The 19304-nt window shown below is 33.1% G+C and overlaps 1 protein-coding gene across 18 annotated transcripts in view; it reads right to left on the minus strand.

Annotated features, from left to right (window-relative positions):
* PLCB4 (phospholipase C beta 4) overlaps nt 1-19304 on the minus strand; it is a 517486-nt gene that overhangs the window by 258312 nt on the left and 239870 nt on the right. For 3 of the 18 annotated variants that reach the window (XM_074209470.1, XM_074209471.1, XM_074209476.1), the window contains one exon: nt 9679-9732. The exons of the other annotated variants lie outside the window; for them this stretch is intronic. The gene's annotated coding sequence lies outside the window, so the exon portion shown is untranslated. The remainder of the gene's footprint in view (nt 1-9678; nt 9733-19304) is intronic. 18 annotated transcript variants of the gene reach the window in all.

Genomic DNA, 19304 nt, shown 5'->3' on the forward strand with positions numbered 1-19304 from the left:
ATAGATTAATATACTAGGGGTCCTGATCAAATTCTTAGATTAAACTATTGAAGCTTACGATATTTTTGGACATATTGCATGAATAAATGTAACATTATTATAATATTTATTGAGTATTCACAAGGCACTCTGCTTGGTGCAATGATCACCAATCTTCTCAACCAAATGAACTAAAGAGAATAAACTACAGACATTTAGTAATAGAACAGTTTTTCACTGGAACTGTCAATTTACTTATTCTTAACTTGATTTCTGCAAACCTCCTATTAAAGTATCTCCTGGGATCTCATGATATATATTTCATTTAAAAACACAGAATAATTTTCAAAATTAATTTAGGTTATACTAATTATGCAGCATATGTAAGCATAAAGTCATCTGGAGTTTAGTTCTGCTAATGTGATCTTTTAGGTATCCCAATTCAGTTTAATTACTTGGTAATAACCATCACACTGAACTAAATTGTATCTCCTTTGTCATATGTTCAGTGTCTTACATTGTGCTACTTATGTATAGATGATAGATGTGTCTCACTTTTTAAAAAAGGAATGTAACAAAATATGGATTTACAAAGTCATTTAGCACTGGAAATTGATTGTTCTCTAAAGTTCTCATGTAAATGTGATTCAATTTTTTTAAATGACTTTTATATAACTTTTTAAGATATAAATTTTAGTGTAAAATGAGGCTCATAATTCTTTGTTTTTCTCTCATAAATCAGATATTTATTTGCTACTGACAACGATCTCATTAATATCTCCCCTTACTGAACCATAGCAATACTATGCTAATTAAAATGGACATTTAATAAGTGTCTACTCTATATCATGCTGTATATATTCTAGAGAACTTTGACACACTGTGTCTTCTGAACCTCCTCCTCCTTTATACCCCAACTCCTATTGTCTAAATCTAGACTTCTTCTACCCTGGTTTAAACTTGAGGTCATCCCTAATTTCCTAGTTCAATTTGCTCAGCTGTGAAGAAGTTCCTAGGAAAAGTGTGCCCAAAAGAACAGGAAAAGTAGCAGCATTGTGGGCATATGTGTCAGATTTTGCTTATTGAATAGAGGTCCAGGTGAAGATGAAACAAAATACTGTTATATATTAGAGAACAAAATTACATTGTTTGAGTTTGATGTGTCATTAAAGAAAAGGAGTTGCAGTGTTTGTTATACTTAACACTGTTCTCTTTGGCATTTTATTTAAATATGGGAGAGAAATTTTAAAAAATAAATATTTTTGTTTAGTGCCTAACAAGATAATAACATAAATGGTACTGGGATAAGAGGAATCATCAAAGAGGCCACTGTAATGCTGATTACCAAAAAACAAATGTACTTTGCTGGGTTTTTTTCTAGGCACCAATAGAAATGCCAAGGGAATGCCCCTGCCCCCATAATTTTATAAATATCAGTTCTGACAAAGCAAAGGTAAATTAAGTATTTGTCTAACCATTTTAGCTTATCAGAAATACATTCCTATTAATCTGACAAGCTCCCCTGCAAGGCATAAAGGGAAGACATATTTGCTTTTTTTATTCCTAACTTGTTTCATGATGTGGAGAAGTCACTCTTTTATCTTATCATATCCTGGATTACTCAACTAAAAACTGAAATAAAACAAACTTCTATTTTTGAATATACTGATGAAGTTCTGGCAAAAAAAGATGCTTTTCCAAGTTCAAGTTCATCAGTTTATGAATTTATAACTCATTTTCCACATTGTACTTATTATCTTATTACCAACAATTTATCTCGTGTTTAGGATTTCTCAGAATGTTCAGCAAATTCACATTTATCAGTTACCTTTCTACTTTTATGCTAATAAAAATTATTATTCCTTCTCCTAATCATAATCATAGATTATAATTATGGAGATTTTAAAGTTTACATAGTATTTGATTTTTCACTACCCAGGCAAGGGTATAGTGAAAAATTAACATCTTCATTTTACATATAAGTAAATTAAGGCTCATGATGATTAAATGATTTGTCTAAAGTGGCACAGCTAGTAATTAATTAATTAAGTTGGAATTTGAAACCAAATTTTTTGACTCTAATTATATTGGGCTTCCCAATCCAATATACTAATGAATGATTATTCATCTAACTTAAATGGGGTAGGCAGCTCTGTCAACTCTCTTACTCTTCTCTCTCCTGGTCTGCCCCACCTCCCCAAGTCCTCCTCAACTCCTAAAAAAAAGAATGGTTCTATCTCTAAGACAATTAGGTCAGGTACTTTTCATAGTTATTACTAGGAATAAATTCTTTACTGAATAAGACATGTGATCAGAAAAATTTTGTCAGAAATAGATAATTTTAAATACATAGAAAAGCTTTCAAACAAATAGCTAGAACAAGAAGGAAAGTACTGAGGGGAAAACAATCTCTACAGAAACTAATGGAAAAAATGAAGGCAAGAAACAGTCTCTAATGGATAAGTGGTCAAAGGATCTTAACAAATACTTCTCAAAACAATTTTGAATTATTAACCACAATATGAAAGTTTGCTCTGAATCAATTATAATGTAAATATAAATAAAAAAAACAAGGCTGAGATTTCTCCTCACAACTAGAAAGTTGACAAATATGAAAAAAGAAAGAACACTGGAGGTGCTATAAAGAGACAAGCATATGAAGAGGTATGAATTAGTACATCTATTCAAGAAAGCAGGTTAGAATTACAAATTTTATACAATGACTAAAATGTCCAGGTTATTTTATGTAGAAATTCCATGACTAGGCATATACTAAGCACAAAAATAAACCAGTATGCCTAAAAATAGATCACAGAGAGAATTTACAGTATATCTCTAAACACAGAATTCTAGATAAACCATTCGTACAAGAAGAATTAGAACTTTGACTTAATTTTCATTCCTCTTTCTTGCAAGGAGGAATGGGAAGGGTAGACCTTCACTAATTCCTTATTGTCCTACTAACATAACAGAAGATAAAATTCACTGGTTTTAGAAAAAAGAGGGAAATGCACTAAAAATAGCATTCACACTAAATTATTTCATTATGATATCCAGTTTCTAGCTAAAACTTGTTAAAGACCTCAACTTAAAAAGGTCATGGTCTCCTACTGAATCCAGGACCATCTTTAATATTCTTGATCCATATCTGGCCCTGGACTGAAATGACTCCAGAGGAGAAAGTGAGGCTGGTGACTTTGCCCAACTCCTCTCTCACTTAAATCCAATTCACTTGCATTCATGGCTTCACCTGCTGTCATGGTCCTCTTTGAGAATGAAGGATAGATAACAAATATATAATACAACCCTGAGAAGCTACAAGATGTCTAAATAAATGCTAGTGAATGTCGGAAATATTTGAAATTTTTGAAAAGACCTATCATTTCATGGCATGACGTGGCAGGGGAAAAAAAATCCTATAATCTTCTGACCTGCCTTACAGTGCAAGAATGTAGCACTGGGCAATAGGCTCCCATTTAATGCCCTTTCCTGATTATGCTGAGATTGGATAAATAGTTTCCATTTTAATATGTGACTATTTCTGAGTAAAAGCTCATTGTTATTGCCCCTTTTGGTATGCTATATTGGTTCTTAAGATGGTTGAGGCACCTTTCCAGTACAGACAGGAAGTGATTAGGGATGAGCAAAAGAGAGGTGAAGGTACTGAGCTTGGACAATTGGAGGGTTCCTGTATTCCTAATGTTCAAATATGCTGGACTTAGCCAGGCAATGAGTAACATGCTTCCAGGGATATTCCATTCAAATCTAATAAATATGGACCCTGCTATATATATTATTCTATGTGTATCCCCATTAAGGCAGGGATTTGAAATCTTTGTAAAAACAATTTGAGTTTTCATCTATAGAAACATTTTGAAAAAATAAACACTAAAAGGGTAAGACCATCATTCTCTGCTTAAATGACATGAATTTTATTTTAATACTTACTTGTTTTAAATGTTGTTTAGTCATTTTTAAGATATCTTACTGGAAATCTATTCAACAAACATTCATTAAATATCCAATGGTACCAAGAATTGTGTTATGCACTGGAGATACAAAGGTAAAAAAAATCCCTGCTTGCCTTCAAGTTGCTTAAATTCTACTAAAAAACTTGAAGGAGACAAATACAAGAGGAGGATAGAAATACAGATGTGAAACTAAAAGATACATCACTTACTAGCTAGTCCATATGTATGAGTAGTCTCACTTAAATGATGTCACATATGTCCTTACAAGGTTGCTTTTCTAGAAAAGTTTCAGGTTTGCTTTATTTTGTTTTTAACTTTAATGCCAGAGGTTGAGAGGTAAAATTCCTTCACAATAAAGGCAGAATAATTATTTCAGCGAGTACCTCCTAGCCATCTCACATGCAATTAGCAACGCAACTAACTTAAATTCTTTGCTGCCAGTAGAAATTCAATAAGAGAATAGAAGTTTATTTTATTTATAGAACATAGTTCAATTAAGTGAATATTTATTAAGTCGCCAAAAGGCAAGTGGGTCTCAGTATGGCCCTAGTAATTTGATGATTCACTATTCATGGAATAAAAGACTGGGGCAATCTCCCAAAGTACTATGTTCTATTTGACTTCTGTGTACTAATGTTCAGTATAGCAAAATGGAAGCACCCAACCCCAGGAGATGTTGAGAGAAATAACTTTAAGAATAATATAGTCATCTTTTAGGACCCTACGTAGATGTGCATATATCATGGGTAGTAATACTAAAACACAGGATAGACTCAATTCTTTTTTTAGGTTTTTGCAAGGCAAATGGAGTTAAGAGGCTTGCCCAAGGCTGGACAGCTAGGTAATTATTAAATGTCTGAGGCCACATTTGAACTCAGGTACTCCTGACTCCAGGACCAGTGCTCTATCCACTGCACCACCTAGCTGCCCCTGAGGCTCAATTTTTAAAATGTTTTTACTTGTTTAAACCTCCATCAAAGCAGAAAAATAAAGTATACTTACTTATATGATACATGATTTTTTAAAGCTTTTTCATAAGCTACTAGATCATTTGTGACTGAACTGAAATGTGTAGGGGGTGATTTTCACTTTTCTGTTAGAAATGTAGAATTGATGAATCAGATCAGCTAATATCTCCAAATTAGAGATTTATTTTCTTAAAACCATATTATAAAAGGTAATTTATACATGCAAAGGCTGGGATGAAACCTCAAACTGGAAATGTCAGCTTTGGAACCAGATGGTTTGGGAGAAGAAAATAAAGTTATCCTTTTTGGAAAATCAATTTTGTGTTAACTGACTGAAACTTTCAAAGTTCTCTTCTGATTGTGCAGGTAGAATTCTGACACTGATTTCTTTCCATCTAATATAGAAGGCAAATAATTCTTTCAAAAGTCTAATAGATTTCAATAACAAAATAAGCTTTAATTAAAAATTTGCTTGTTTTAGAATATTTCATGCTTATGCCAGAATGATCTTAAATCTCCACACTATGGAAAAGAGAAAATATATATTCTCATTACCCATGAAATGAGTAAATCCCTTTGCATCTGGGCACTAATAGAAATAAACAAAGCTGTATAAAAGCTTTAGCAAACCAAGGGGGAAAATTTAACAAAATCACCAATTTGTAAATACAAATTTTGTCTGATTACTGACAAGTGTGACTATGATACCATCCTTATGGATAAAGAGTAGAGGCTAAATCTGTGTTAGATGGAGTATTTATCAAATTTATCAATGATTTAAACTGGTTGATATTACTAATATATTAGACAAAAGAGTCAGGCTACCAAAAATTTTTTAGAGATTAGGACTATGAAGTGAGTCTTAGAAGGTGACATAGATGATAAATTTAAAAATTCATATTTGTTTAAAAAAACTTCATTAGTACAAAATGGAAAAAAAAGTATGATTAGATAGCACTCCTCTGAAAAAAACAAACAAACCTGGTGGCTTTAATGAACTGTAAATTCAATATATAGTTAATAATATTTTACAGTAATTGCAAAAGATGATTCAATCTTAGACTGCATTGGGAGGCATAGTGACCAGAATGAAAGATGCAATCATTCTACTAGACTCTTCCTCAGTTAGACTTCATCTGAAATATTGTGTTTTAAATAGCACATTTTGTGATGAATATTGATAGGCTGGAAGGCATCCACAGAATTGTTACCAGAAAGACTCAGAATCATACCATTTAAAGATAAAATATTTTCTTTTTTGAAAGGCAATGGGGTTAAGTAACTTGTCCAAAATCACACAGCTAGGTAATTATTAAGTGTCTAAGGCCATATTTGAACCCAGGTCTTCCTGACTTCACTGCTGGTGCTCTATCCACTGCTCCACCTAGATGCTCCCATTTTAAAATAAATTTAAGAAGCTGGGACATTTGTGGGAAAAAGAAGACTTAAATGAGATATAATGACTGTTTTCAAGTACTAAAAGATTCCTTATGGCAAATAAATGTAGTATTTAGAGACAGGCATTTTCTGTCATAGAGACACTAGGAAAAAAAGATGCTTTTGTAAGTTCTTTGAAACAAAATTTTGAAAAGGTAATTGCAAATAATCTCAAGTAAGAATAAAAAATAAGGACCTCTAAAGATACTCATGTTATTGTCAAAGACCTCTCAAATGAGCACAGTTTTTAAAAAGAAGCTACAGTAAATGGAAAGAAGGTCATACCACCAAGAATGAATACAAATGAATGGCACAGACCTGTAAAATTAGTTTCAGGAAGAATTGATTCCAGAACTAACTGAAGTTTGAGAAAACGTTTCAGAAAAATAAAAAGAATAACTTTAAGATTAACAAAAAGAAAATGATACACCTGGTACTTGGAAGCAATTCAACAGACATTTATTGGGGCAAATGATTTAATAACAAATAATAAGGAGAAAGTAGAATTTTTCATTCCCCTACTGTACTTTCTTTTCTATTTCAGAGAATAATCTTCAAATACATGTTTACTATTAGTTCAATTTAATTCAATTTGGAAAGGACAAATTCATACCAGAGAAAATAAGATAACACCAAATATATTCATTCAATTGCTATGATCCATGACAAATTATATTCCTGGGTACTAAAAGAAGTAAAACAACAAACTTTGCAGATGACATTAAAGAACTACCATCACTAATCTTTGAGTAATTGTGGAGAAATGGCAAATACCAAAAGACTGTATATAAAATCATACTATCTGGATTTTCAATAAAAATAGAAAAAGATGAATATATTAATCAATAGATATATTTTAACTCTTTCTAGACAGTGTCTATCACTTATTAAAACTCCAATATTTGATGATCTCAATACCATTAAGTAAGTATGGTACTATAGGGCAATGAGGTGGCACAGTGGATAGAATACTGGACTTGAAATCAGGAAGACATCTTTCTAAGTTCAAATCCAGCCTCAGACATGTAATAGCTTTATGACCCTGGGCAAGTCATTCATCTCTTTGTCTCAGTTCCTCATCTCTTAAAAATGAGTAGGAGAAAGTAATAGGAATCCATTTCAGTATCTTTGCCAGGAAAATCTCAAAGGGGGTCACAATGAGTGGGACATAAATGAAACAATTCAATGATAAAGTATGGTACTTTGCAAGAAGTATAAAGAAATGATATGGCATGGTCCCTGAGACCTCAATGAACTTTCCATCCATTTGATAAGTTCAGATGAACATATTAAACAATTATCAACAAGGCAAAATGCAATGTAATCAATTTCTAAATTATGTGATATAGGGCATTTGATTCTATAGGAATTAAGAGAACTGGATTAATCACAGATAATTTAGCAATTAAACTCTTTCCTAATGGATGAGTAAGATTTATAATATATATAGAAGGAAGGAAGAAAGGCATCCTGGAAGAGAAAAATAGCATTAAAGAGGCATAGAAGTCAAAATGGGATTATATAGTGTTTATGGGTTAGTGAGAGGATTGATGGAATACTTTCCAAAAGAGGGTTTTAGATATAGAAGATACTTAATAAATATCTATTGAAAGAACATAAAACTATTGAAGATACTCTATAACAAAATTTACCAGTCTTGTTAGATTTAGCTTCTAAGTGGAAAAATTTTTAACTAAGGCCAGAAATCTTGATTTTTCTTGTGCCTTAATTAGCAGTAGATATGAACCAAAGGAGAAAATAAAGGAAAGGACAGGAAAAGTCATTTCACTTTATATGGGTAATTCTTAAAATAGAACAAGATCTAAAGTTTCAAGCTGATTAAACTGAAAAGTGGATTTGCAAACATAATTTAAGAGTATTGGGAATATTAGATAGTGAGGAAGACCATATCTGCTTCCCTGAAGAAATGGATACCAAATTTAATAACCTTGAAAAAAAGAAGTAACTCACAAAAGAGAGACACAGGAAACCTGTCAAAAATAACTTTATTTTTATGCCAAGGATATTGCATATAAGAAACAAAGGTTACGTTTTGTCAGTCTCTTAAAGTGGCAAAAGAGATTGGTTACATGGGAAATAAAATCTCTCTTCAGCTCTTCATTCAAGGGAAGTTGGGATAGTATTTCAATTAGAAAGCCCTTATTGCCAAGGGCATATTGAAATGACTTTGCTTTTCCCCAACTACAGCACACAGGTAAAGACGTGTGTGCATCTGTGACATGTTTCAGGAAGGGTAAAATACAAATAGAGGAAAGTTTATGTTTAAAATTCAGGTTTAACATCTAAGAATGATGGTTCCTAATATATTAGAAAAAAGCATTTAATTTTTTATACAATTAAAGTTGAAACCTCTTAATGACCATTTAGCAAATATTTAAGTGAGGCAAGGGATAAAAAGTTTGGACTTGGAGTCACAAGACATGGAATCTCACTACTATGTGACCCTGGGCAAGCCATTTAGCTTAATGAAGACTTCTACCTAAAATATCTACCTAAAAGGGTTACTGTGAGGATCAAAAGAGAAAACATATTAAGTACTTTGCAAATTTAAAAAATACTAAATAAATGCTATTATTTTGATAGTAGTAACAGTGACATTGAAGCTGCTTCTTCTCTGAATACTCATGGGGCTAAATTTCTCATTGAAGTTCTCTGCAATTATAATAACGATAATCTTTGTTTTTAGGTTTTTGCAAGGCAAATGGAGTTAAGTGGCTGGCCCAAGGCCACAACAGCTAGGAAATTATTAAGTGTCTGAGGCCGGATTTGAACTCAGGTACTACTGACTCCAGGGCCAGTGCTCTATCCACTGTGCTACCTAGCAACTCCTAAAATAACTATAATCTTAATATCACCTAACATCAGCTACAAAACAAAATTGACTCAGGAGTTCACACTATTTCCCTTCCATCCTCTTTAAATAATTACCATGTAGAACCATGTTTTTCCCTTCCTTGGCAACATGCTCTGTATGCAGCCAGATCCAGACCAGCCTGAACTCAGAGTTTTGTTCTCTAAGGACAAAGCAAGGACAAAATCAACTGATCAATTTGCTACACCTTTCTAACATTTAAGGCTGTTATGAATGACACATTTTCTCCTCACCCTAACCCCCAACATAAGCAATAACTGTATTATCAACTTTAAACAAACTTTGTGGAGATTTACAATAAAACAATCAAATGAAAAATGCAGAAGTCCCTGGAGCACATATCTTTATTTTGATAATCAAGTGGATTATGTTGGAGCTGAAGTCAGGAAGAGCAGTCTGCCTGAATTCAAATTTAGCTGTATATACTTACTTGCTCTATAAGGTTGGGTAAATCACTTCATCCTGTTTGCCTCAGTCTCCACATCTGTAAAATGAGTTGGAGAAGGAAATGGCAAATCACTCCAGTATATTTGCCAAGAAAACCCCAAATGGGGTCATGAAGAATTGGACACAGTTGAAATAGTTGCATAATGATAAGCTTGCATCCAATTTCTTATTCTTCCATTTAATACAAATAATCCACATCTAACCTTTCTTTCTGGGATTTATTTTCCTCATTTGCAAAAGGACCTGCACTATGACCAATGAGAATCCTTCCAGCTCTAGATTTATGAGCCTATGATTTAGTCCAGAAGTGACAAACTCAAGACAGCAAAAGTCCCAAGTATAGCCTGAAGTGTAGACTAAAATGAGATTGGAAACCGAATAGTAACTAAATAAAATTATTTTTAAAACAGTACAACTTTATTAACATAGATGATACTAATTTGTGTTTTGTCTAGGTCAATTGCAACTAGCAAGGATCCAAGTTTGACATCATTGATCTAAACCAACCCTTTCATTTAAGCAAAGGGAAAAGCAAGACCCACAAAGCTTAAAAGTCACGCCCAATGTCACATATAAGTTTTAGACAGAACAAGGATTTGAATCCAAGTCTTCTCAGAGTTCGTTCCATTGTGCCAAGTGTCAAAGAAGAAACTGTGGATGCTGAGTCCCAGTGTATAATCTGCTTTGGATATAGCAGCTAACAAAGCATGACAGAGATAGAAATTAAAAGTGCTTTTATAGTTAAGAAAAAGTAGCTCAAAAAGAAGTTTAGTAGCTCAAAATTTACTGTAAATGCTGCTACCAAAAATATTTCTGATTTGCCAAAATGAGAGATTTAATTTATTTTGAAAGGCCTGTCACCTTAATAACAGTTATTGTCACCTGAATAGGGTGCCAAATTGATTTTTTAATTTTTTTCCTTAATCAAACCCCACAATGAATTTCATCCATACTTATCTTATTCATTTCATATAGACTAATATGTATTAATTTATTAGTTTCCCTGCCTTCTCTTTCATATTAAGCTAAAAATTTTGCAAAGGACATTATTTTAGTCATCCTTAAACCACAGTGCTTTGCATGAAAAATATTTATTGAATTATACTTTCATATCTTTCCTTAGCATCACAGTATTTCTTTTATCCTACGAGACATCATGACATTGATTCAAGATTCTGGATCTTATTTTATTTCCCCAAATGCAATAAAACTCATAGAACAAAACTCATTTATTTTTAGGATAATGAAATAGTCAAATTGTATCTCCCTCATCCAATTAATGAAACAAAGACTTTTAATAATATGGTTAGCCTATAAGGCAAATGGAGAAAGACACATTTTCCTGAGTTCAAATCTGACCTCAGATCCTTTCTAGCTATGGGGTCTTGTGCAAGTCACTTATCCTGTTTGCCTCAGTTTTTCATCTGTAAAAATAAACTGAAGAAGTAAAGGGAAAACCACTCAAGTATCTTTACCAAGGAAATCCCAAATGGGATCACAGAGAGTTTAACACAACTGAACAAATGACCAAGAACAACAGTGTAAGGCAAATGATAATCTTGTTCTCAAACATCAGCATTATAAAACACCTTGTAATAGATATCATTACTCATAAGATGTTAAATATTTACAGTAATTTATCTTTAAAATTTTTTGAATTATTTTATTTAGTAGGTTTAAGCAATGTGTCCTCTTCATCATAGAGATAGAAAAAAATATATGGAGATCAGAGAAGTTTGAAGCAATCTTGTCAGGGTCCTGCATCCAAAAAATTGCAGTGTTGGCTTTGGAAACTTTGTCTCCCAACTCCTTATATGGCCATAGGTAAAATAAACTTTCTTAGTCTTTCTTAAACTAAATGTGTCACAGAAATATTAGTGCATTCACTTATCTATCATCCTGATGAATATAGACACTAGTTTTACATGGTACTTCTATTGAAACATCAGATCTTGAGCACTGAAGATCACTAACTTTCCACTTAGGCTTAACCCAAAATAGATTAGATCTGTTTTAAAGACCTGTCACCCTAATAACAATTGCTGAATGATATGCCATCTTGGCTTTGTTAATCACATGCCTTTGGTAATGATGCCAACACTCAATCAGCTGGAAGATTTTCTTTGATCCTGTATCCTTCTCCACTCAGTTAAGCATGAATAATTATGGTCCTCCCAGGTATTTGCATTTCATTAGAGATATTTAAATTGAACCCCTGACTATCTGTGAAAACTGAAATCACAGGACACTATCAAAAGGAATGAGAGTTCATTCCAAATTGGATTAAGTACAAACTAGCAAAGTCCTTCAGGTTTCTGAAGCTCAATAAAATATCCTGTTCTAGTTTCCTTAGAATGAACTACTTCTAATTTCTCACATCCAATCCTTGTCCCTAAAACCACTGCTTTAGTTCAGACCCTAATCACCATTCACCTAGATTATTGCAATCGTCAACAAATTCATCTACTTGCCTCTTAATTATAGTTTATCCCACACTGCTACCAAAATGGTCTTAAGTTCAGATCTGACCATGTCATTTTCCTAATATAATGAACTCAAGGGGGCACTATTTTCTTTAGGATAAAATATACACTCCTCTATTCAAGTTTTAAAGACCTCTATAACTTTGCCTCTAAGCTATCTTTTCAGCATCATGATATTATATTTCCCACCCTCCTGTCCCTCATTCTCTGTGATTCAAGTAAATGACCTTCTCACTGTTTCTCATGTACAATACTCATCTCCTATCTCTTGTACGAGGTTCTTAACCTCTTAGAATCTTGCTCTTACCCCAAAATGCATTTAAGTACCATCTGTGAAATGCCCCTTCTCTCAAACCACTTTTTATTTATTTTATTATTAAATTATCAAATTACTCAGGTGAACCCCCACAGTGTAGCACTTCCAACCTCTCACATGGGCATATGACCAAGTGTTGTGTGGGCTAACTCACTTTTTTCAGTCTCACCTTGGCAGTTCTAGATTCCTGAAGGACTAACACCCCACACATTAATACTCAAATATTCTTGAGATTTCTATGAATAACCTTATAGAATACAATTTCACTATCTACCACTTTCACTTTTGAATTTCTAATGATATACTTCCACTAACACAAACCAGTCACTACAATAACAATTTGAAACCTTAAACATCTACTTAACAATAAGGCAGAGAAATAATATTAAATCAAGTACATGAATAATAAAACATATACAAGCACATATGTATACTTAAGACCTGTACTTTCACTAGTACATTCAGAATTTGGAGAGAAGCAAAGAAAAAAAGGGGCAAACACTTACAGAAACCTGCCAAGAAAACCACGAGCTGGGAAAAACCCAATCCTGGATGGCAAATTTAAGTTTCCTCTTTCAGACTCAAGAATTGTTCACAAAAGTAACTTATAAAGTGCCTTAAAAAAAAGAGTTCTTTCTTAAACAGATATTTTCATTGCTAAGTTGAGTTGATACAACTGTGCTTGACTAATATCTTACTGAGCACAATTTCTCAGCCAAAGTAGTTAATCCCTTTGATGACTTCTCTGGTTTTAGGCTTCCAATCAGCCCTTCAGCTGGACATGTTTTTCAAAATCAACAATACTGCTGTAATAATCACTTCCAAATTCTCTATTATCTTTCTGTATTGCAATTCTGAGTCCTTTCTGTGAATGATCCCACCTTAGCTTATAGTTAGGAAAAGAAATTCTCATCTTCCACTCAGAATCAAATTACATTTTCTCATAAGCAGAAAACAATTCTGTAGAACATATCTCTACCCTGACACCAAAAAGAAAAACTGTCTCAGAATTTTAAGTAAGGACAACTGCTTCAGTAACTATTTTTCTTCTAATTTAATTCAGCAATGAATGGCTACATATGAAAGGGTAAAACCTTAAAGGAACAGTTTATTACATTTTAATATGTCCTCCTTGTCTCTTCTGTTAGAATTTAAGCTCCTTCTGAACAGAAATTTCTTCACTTATTGTATTTTTTATGTTCCCTAGTTCCTGGTATTTTAGTTGTTTCAGTTATGTTTAACTCCTCATGGCTCCTTTTGATATTTTCTTGGCAAAGATACTAGAGGAGTTTGGCATTTTCTTCTCCAGCTCATTTTACAGATTAGAAATTGAGGCAATAAGGGTTAGGTGACTTGCCTAGGTTCACACAGCGAGTATGTGTCTGAGGCTGGATTTGTATTAATGTCTTCCTTACCTCAGGTTCAGTGTTCTACCCAATTGCCCTAGTAACTAGCAAAGCACCTGGAAAATGACAAGTACTTAATAAATGCTTGTTCACTAGTTATTAATTAGTCCCCAGGAGGTAGCTTTATATCCAACCACTATGATAGCTTTACAATTGTAGGATGCTGCATTTATAATGAAGCTTCTATCTGATTTGGTTAATCCTCATTACCACATATAAGAATTTTCTTCCTACCTACACTTGAAGAGTAATTTATCCTAGCTTCACAATTAATCTTTTATTGCTTTCCAAACCTATTATCAACCCACTGAGAGATAAATAAAACATGACACTAGAATAACTAAAGGTATTTTCTTTGTAGGCTGTCTGTTGTACATTCCCAGCATTAACAATTAACCAAATTTATTAATCTTAAAATAGGTGCTGCAGACTTGTTTAAAGAAAAACTTCCCATGTGGCACAGCAGAGCTTCAACAGTAAGAAAAGGCAGCATTAGCAATCAGCCACATCTCTTGATCACTAGGGAATGTCTTATCTACATGATATGTTAGAGCTCTAGTGAAACCATAGTAATATTTTCAAAATATTACCAGCTTCCATGCAGAGGTTTAATTTCAAAAGCTACACAAGGCAGAATATAAAAAATGAGGCCAGCATCCATTAACATTAGGGTGAGAAAATAAAGTCATCCGAGAACCTTTTATAGGTGAAAAGACAAATCCTACATATGTGGCTTCTCTACTTCAAAAGACTTTCAGAGTTGGATGACATTTCTAAATGCTTTTTTCAAAAAAGAAACTACCCAAGGGGATACTCAAGAACAAGAGAGATAGTTCAGAGAATGATGTTAAATAGAAAATAAGTCATTAACTAGATAAGTTCACTCTATGTTGCTTTATTTTTGAGAGAGAAAATGGCACAACAGCAAGGTTTCCTCACTGTATAATAGGTTTCATGCCCATACCTTTTGTTCCATCTCCTCTAGATTTGATCTTTCTGTACTGAAAGTGAAATCTCAGGTTACTTAGCTCCATTCTGAGGTGATAATTACTCAGGGCTATCTTCCCATCTTTATTGTCAACTGAGCATAATCTACTGCTGCAATTAATTGATCTTGGGGAATTTCACATTGTAAAAATAGAATTCCTACTTTGCACTTGAATTTTGACCTGCTAAATGATGACATTATTTGGACCCCTACAAAGATAGTGAAGAACTAAAAAGTAAACCATCAGCATTGCCACTCCATTCCCTTTTATAACAAATAAGGTCACAATTGTTTACTTCAAAATGGTATAAAAGATGCCAGAATGGGGAAAATATTTTTAAAAAATCTTTTGAAACAATTCAGGGAGTCAAAGAAGAATATTTTAAATGAGAATAGCAATAAAAAAGTTAAAGTGTTAAGTTCAAGAGAAAATGAAAAACGTACTCAAAAGGACAACTAAGGAAAAATAATAGAAATATTGTTTTAGAAGGCAGGGAATTGGGGTGGACTAGGTGACACAGTGGATAAAGCACTGGCCCTGGATTCAGGAGTACCTGGGTTCAAATTCAATCTCAGACACTTAATAATTACCTAGCTGTCTGGCCTTGGGCAAGTCACTTAACCCCATTTGCCTTGAAAAAAACCTTTAAAAAAAAAGAAGGCAGGGAATGCAGAAAGCTGGGAAACAATCATCACAACTAGGAGTTCTGATAAAGGTATCATTTCTAAAATATATAGAGAATTGCATCAAAGTTATAAGGTTGCAAGTCATTACCCAATTAATAAATGGGCAATGGGTATGAATAGACAGTTGTCAAATGAAGAAATTAATGCTATATGTAATCACATGAAAAAATGTTCCAAATCCTATTATTGGTTGAAGAATTCCAAATTTTTTTTATTAAAGATTTTATTTATTTTGAGTTTTACAATTTTTCCCCTAATCTTACTTACCTCCCCCCCCACAGAAGACAATTTGCCAGTCTTTACATTGTTTCCAGGGTATACAATGATCCACATTGAATGTGATGAGAGAGAAATAATATCCTTAGGGAAGAAACATAAATTATAAGAGATAGCAAAATCAGACAATAAGATATCGGGTTTTTTTCTAAATTAAAGTTAATAGTCCTTGGTCTTTGTTTAAACTCCACAGTTCTTTCTCTGGATACAGATGGTATTCTCCATTTAAGACAGCCCCAAATTGTCCCTCATTGTTGCACTGATGGAATGAGTGAGACCATCAAGTTTGATCATTGCCTTTATGTTGCTGTTAGGGTGTACAGTGTTTTTCTGATTCTGCTCATCTTACTCAGCATCAGGTCATGCAAATCCCTCCAGACTTCCCTGAATTCCCATCCCTCCTGGTTTCTAATAGAACAATAGTGTTCTATGACATACATATGCCACAGTTTGCTAAGCCATCCCCCATTTGAAGAACATTTACTTGATTTCCAATTCTTTGCCTCCACAAACAGGGCTACTATGAATATTTTTGTACAAATGATGTTTTTACCCTTTTTCATCATCTCTTCAGAATATAGAGCCAGTAATGGTATTGCTGCATCAAAGAGTATGCACTTTTTTTTGCCCTTTGTGTATAATTCCAAATTGCTCTCCAGAAAGGTTGGATAAATTCACAGCTCAGATTTCCCACAACCCTTCCAGCAATGATCATTATCCTTTCTGGTCATATTGACCAGTCTGAGAGGTGTGAGGTGATACCTCAGAGAAGCTTTAATTTGCAAGAAATCCAAATTAAAACAACAATGCATATACCTATCAGATTGGCCAAAATCATACCTATCAGATTGGCCAAGATGAGAAAAAAAGAAAATGATTGATGTTGGAGAAGTTGTGGGAGGATTGGGACATTGATGCATTGCTGGTAGATTTGTGAGCAGATCCAACCTTTCTGGAGAGCAATATGGAACTATGCCCAAAGAGCAATAAAACTCTTCATACCCTTTGACCCAGGAATTCCAATTCTAGGTCTATATCCAGAAGAAATTATAAAAGGGGGGGGGGGGCGGAGTCCTACATGTTCCTCATAGCAGCTCTTTTAGTAATGGCAAAGAACTGAAAATTGAGGGGATGCCCATAAATTAGGGAATAGCTAAACAAGTTATCATACATGAATACTATGCAGAGGGAGCATTGGTCATTTTACTAAGTTTTACAAGTTTCCCTAGCCAAAGAATTTACCACTAAGTGGATACATTATATTTTAATATTTGAGGCATTTTTTTCTATCACTATCAATATTTGCATATTGATAAAGTGAAAGATTAGGTGTACCTTAAAAAAATTAGATAAAAAATAGAATACAAACATACATTAGAATCATTTTTAAATGAATGCAAAAATTACTACAAAAGTTTTCAAATACACCTTTCCATAAAATTTATATATACATTATATATAATATACATATTATATATGTTATATATATAATTAATCCTAGATTCTTAATGTTTTAAAATTTATTTTTTTAAGATTGGTTTTTAAATTTTATTTTTAATGTATTTATTTTTTCCTTTAATATGTCCCAATTACATGTGTTACATGTAAACCAATTTTTATAATTTTTTAACAATTTTGGATTCTAAACTCCCTCACCCCTCCTGCCCCACCCCTCTTCCTTAAGAACACAAACAATTTGACTACCCTATCAAATATACATTGGAAGACATGCAAAGTAAATTTCTATATTGACAATTCTTGGGAAAAAAAGAGAGAGAAAGGGGGCAGCTAGGTGGCATAGTGGTTAAAGCACCGGCTTTGGAGTCAGGAGTACCTGAGTTCAAATCCAGTCTCAGACATTTAATAACTACCTAGCTGTGTGGCCTTGGGCAAGCCACTTAACCCTGTTTGCCTTGCAAAAAAAAAAAAAAAACCTAAAAAAAAGAGAGAAAAAGAAAAAGAAAGTTTTAAAAGGGGGTCTATCTTTCTGGAGATAACATTTTCGATCAAGGATCCTCTGGAAATATTTTATATCAGATCATCATTTTCATCAAAGGAGCTAAGCTTTCCACAGTGAATCATCCTTACAATATCGTTGCTTCTGTGAAGAAAGTTCTGGTTCTGTTCACTTCATAAATGAAACAACTCAACAACAGCAAAAATTCTAGTCATCCCCTTAACTTCTTTCTTATTTATATTGTTAGACTTAATTCTCTCTGATAGGGAAAAGTTGGGATATTTCAAGACATAGTTTTTAGTGTCTATTTTCTCCTGTAATTCATTTAACTTTTCCTTTGAGAACTTAAATGCTATGACATTAATGCACATATATTTAGCATTGATATTATTTCATTGTCTTCATGGTTTCTTTTAGCAAAATTTAGTTTCCCTACTTATCCTTTTTAATTCTCTTTTTTTATTTTGCTAGTCCATATATATATATATATATATATATATATATATATATATATATATATACACTTCATCTAAGGCATAACAGATTCTATTCCAGTCCCTTATTTTAACTCTTTGTGTCTCTCTCTCTGTTTCAAGTGTGTTTCTTGTAAACAACACAGTGTCGGATTCTGATTTCTAATGCATTCTATCTGCTTTGCTTTATTGTGAATTCATCCCATTTACATTCACAGTTATGACTACTAAATATGCATTCCCTTCCATCCTATTTTCTTCTATTTTTCCTTCTTTCTGTTTGTAATCCTGTCCCTCTTCTAAAGTCTGATTTGTTTCTGGACACTGCTGTTTTTTCAGTCCTCCTTTGCATCATTCCTTCCCCTTCCCCTTCCATTTCCCTGTTGGATAGGACAGATTTCTAATATCAACTGAGTATATACCTACCTACATAAATATACATATATACATATGTATGCAATTTCTCTTTAAATCAATTTGTATCCATGTTAGGCTCACCCCTCACCATTTTCTCTTCTACTATAAAAGGTCTTCATTGCATATCTCTTCTATGGAAGATAGTTTTCCATATTCCTCCTCTCCTTTCCTCCTTCTCTCAGGGCATCTCTCCTCATTTATCCATTTTTTTATCATTTCAAGATAATAAATTCACACCTGTGCTATCTTTCTATGTAGAATTTCTCTGTCTTAATAATGATAAAGTTCTTATAAGTTATTTGAACTATCTTCCCATTTGGGTTAAAAAGGTTAAAAAGGGTTAATTTGGAAGGGTTAAAAAGTTTGACCTTATTGAATCCTTTATGATTTCTTTTTCATGTTTGCTTTTTAATGTCTATGTTGTCTTCAATTTAAAGTTGAATTTTCTATTCAGCTCCAGTCTTTTTATCAAAAAATGCTTGAAATGTTTTATTAAAAATCCATTTTTTATCCATGAAGGATTATACTCCATTTTTTTCTGAGTAGCTTATTCTTGGGTATAAATACAAATCTTTTGCCTCGCAGAATATTATATTCCAAGCTACC

This window comes from Macrotis lagotis, chromosome 1, assembly GCF_037893015.1.
Source record: "Macrotis lagotis isolate mMagLag1 chromosome 1, bilby.v1.9.chrom.fasta, whole genome shotgun sequence".
Taxonomy (NCBI): domain Eukaryota; kingdom Metazoa; phylum Chordata; class Mammalia; order Peramelemorphia; family Peramelidae; genus Macrotis; species Macrotis lagotis.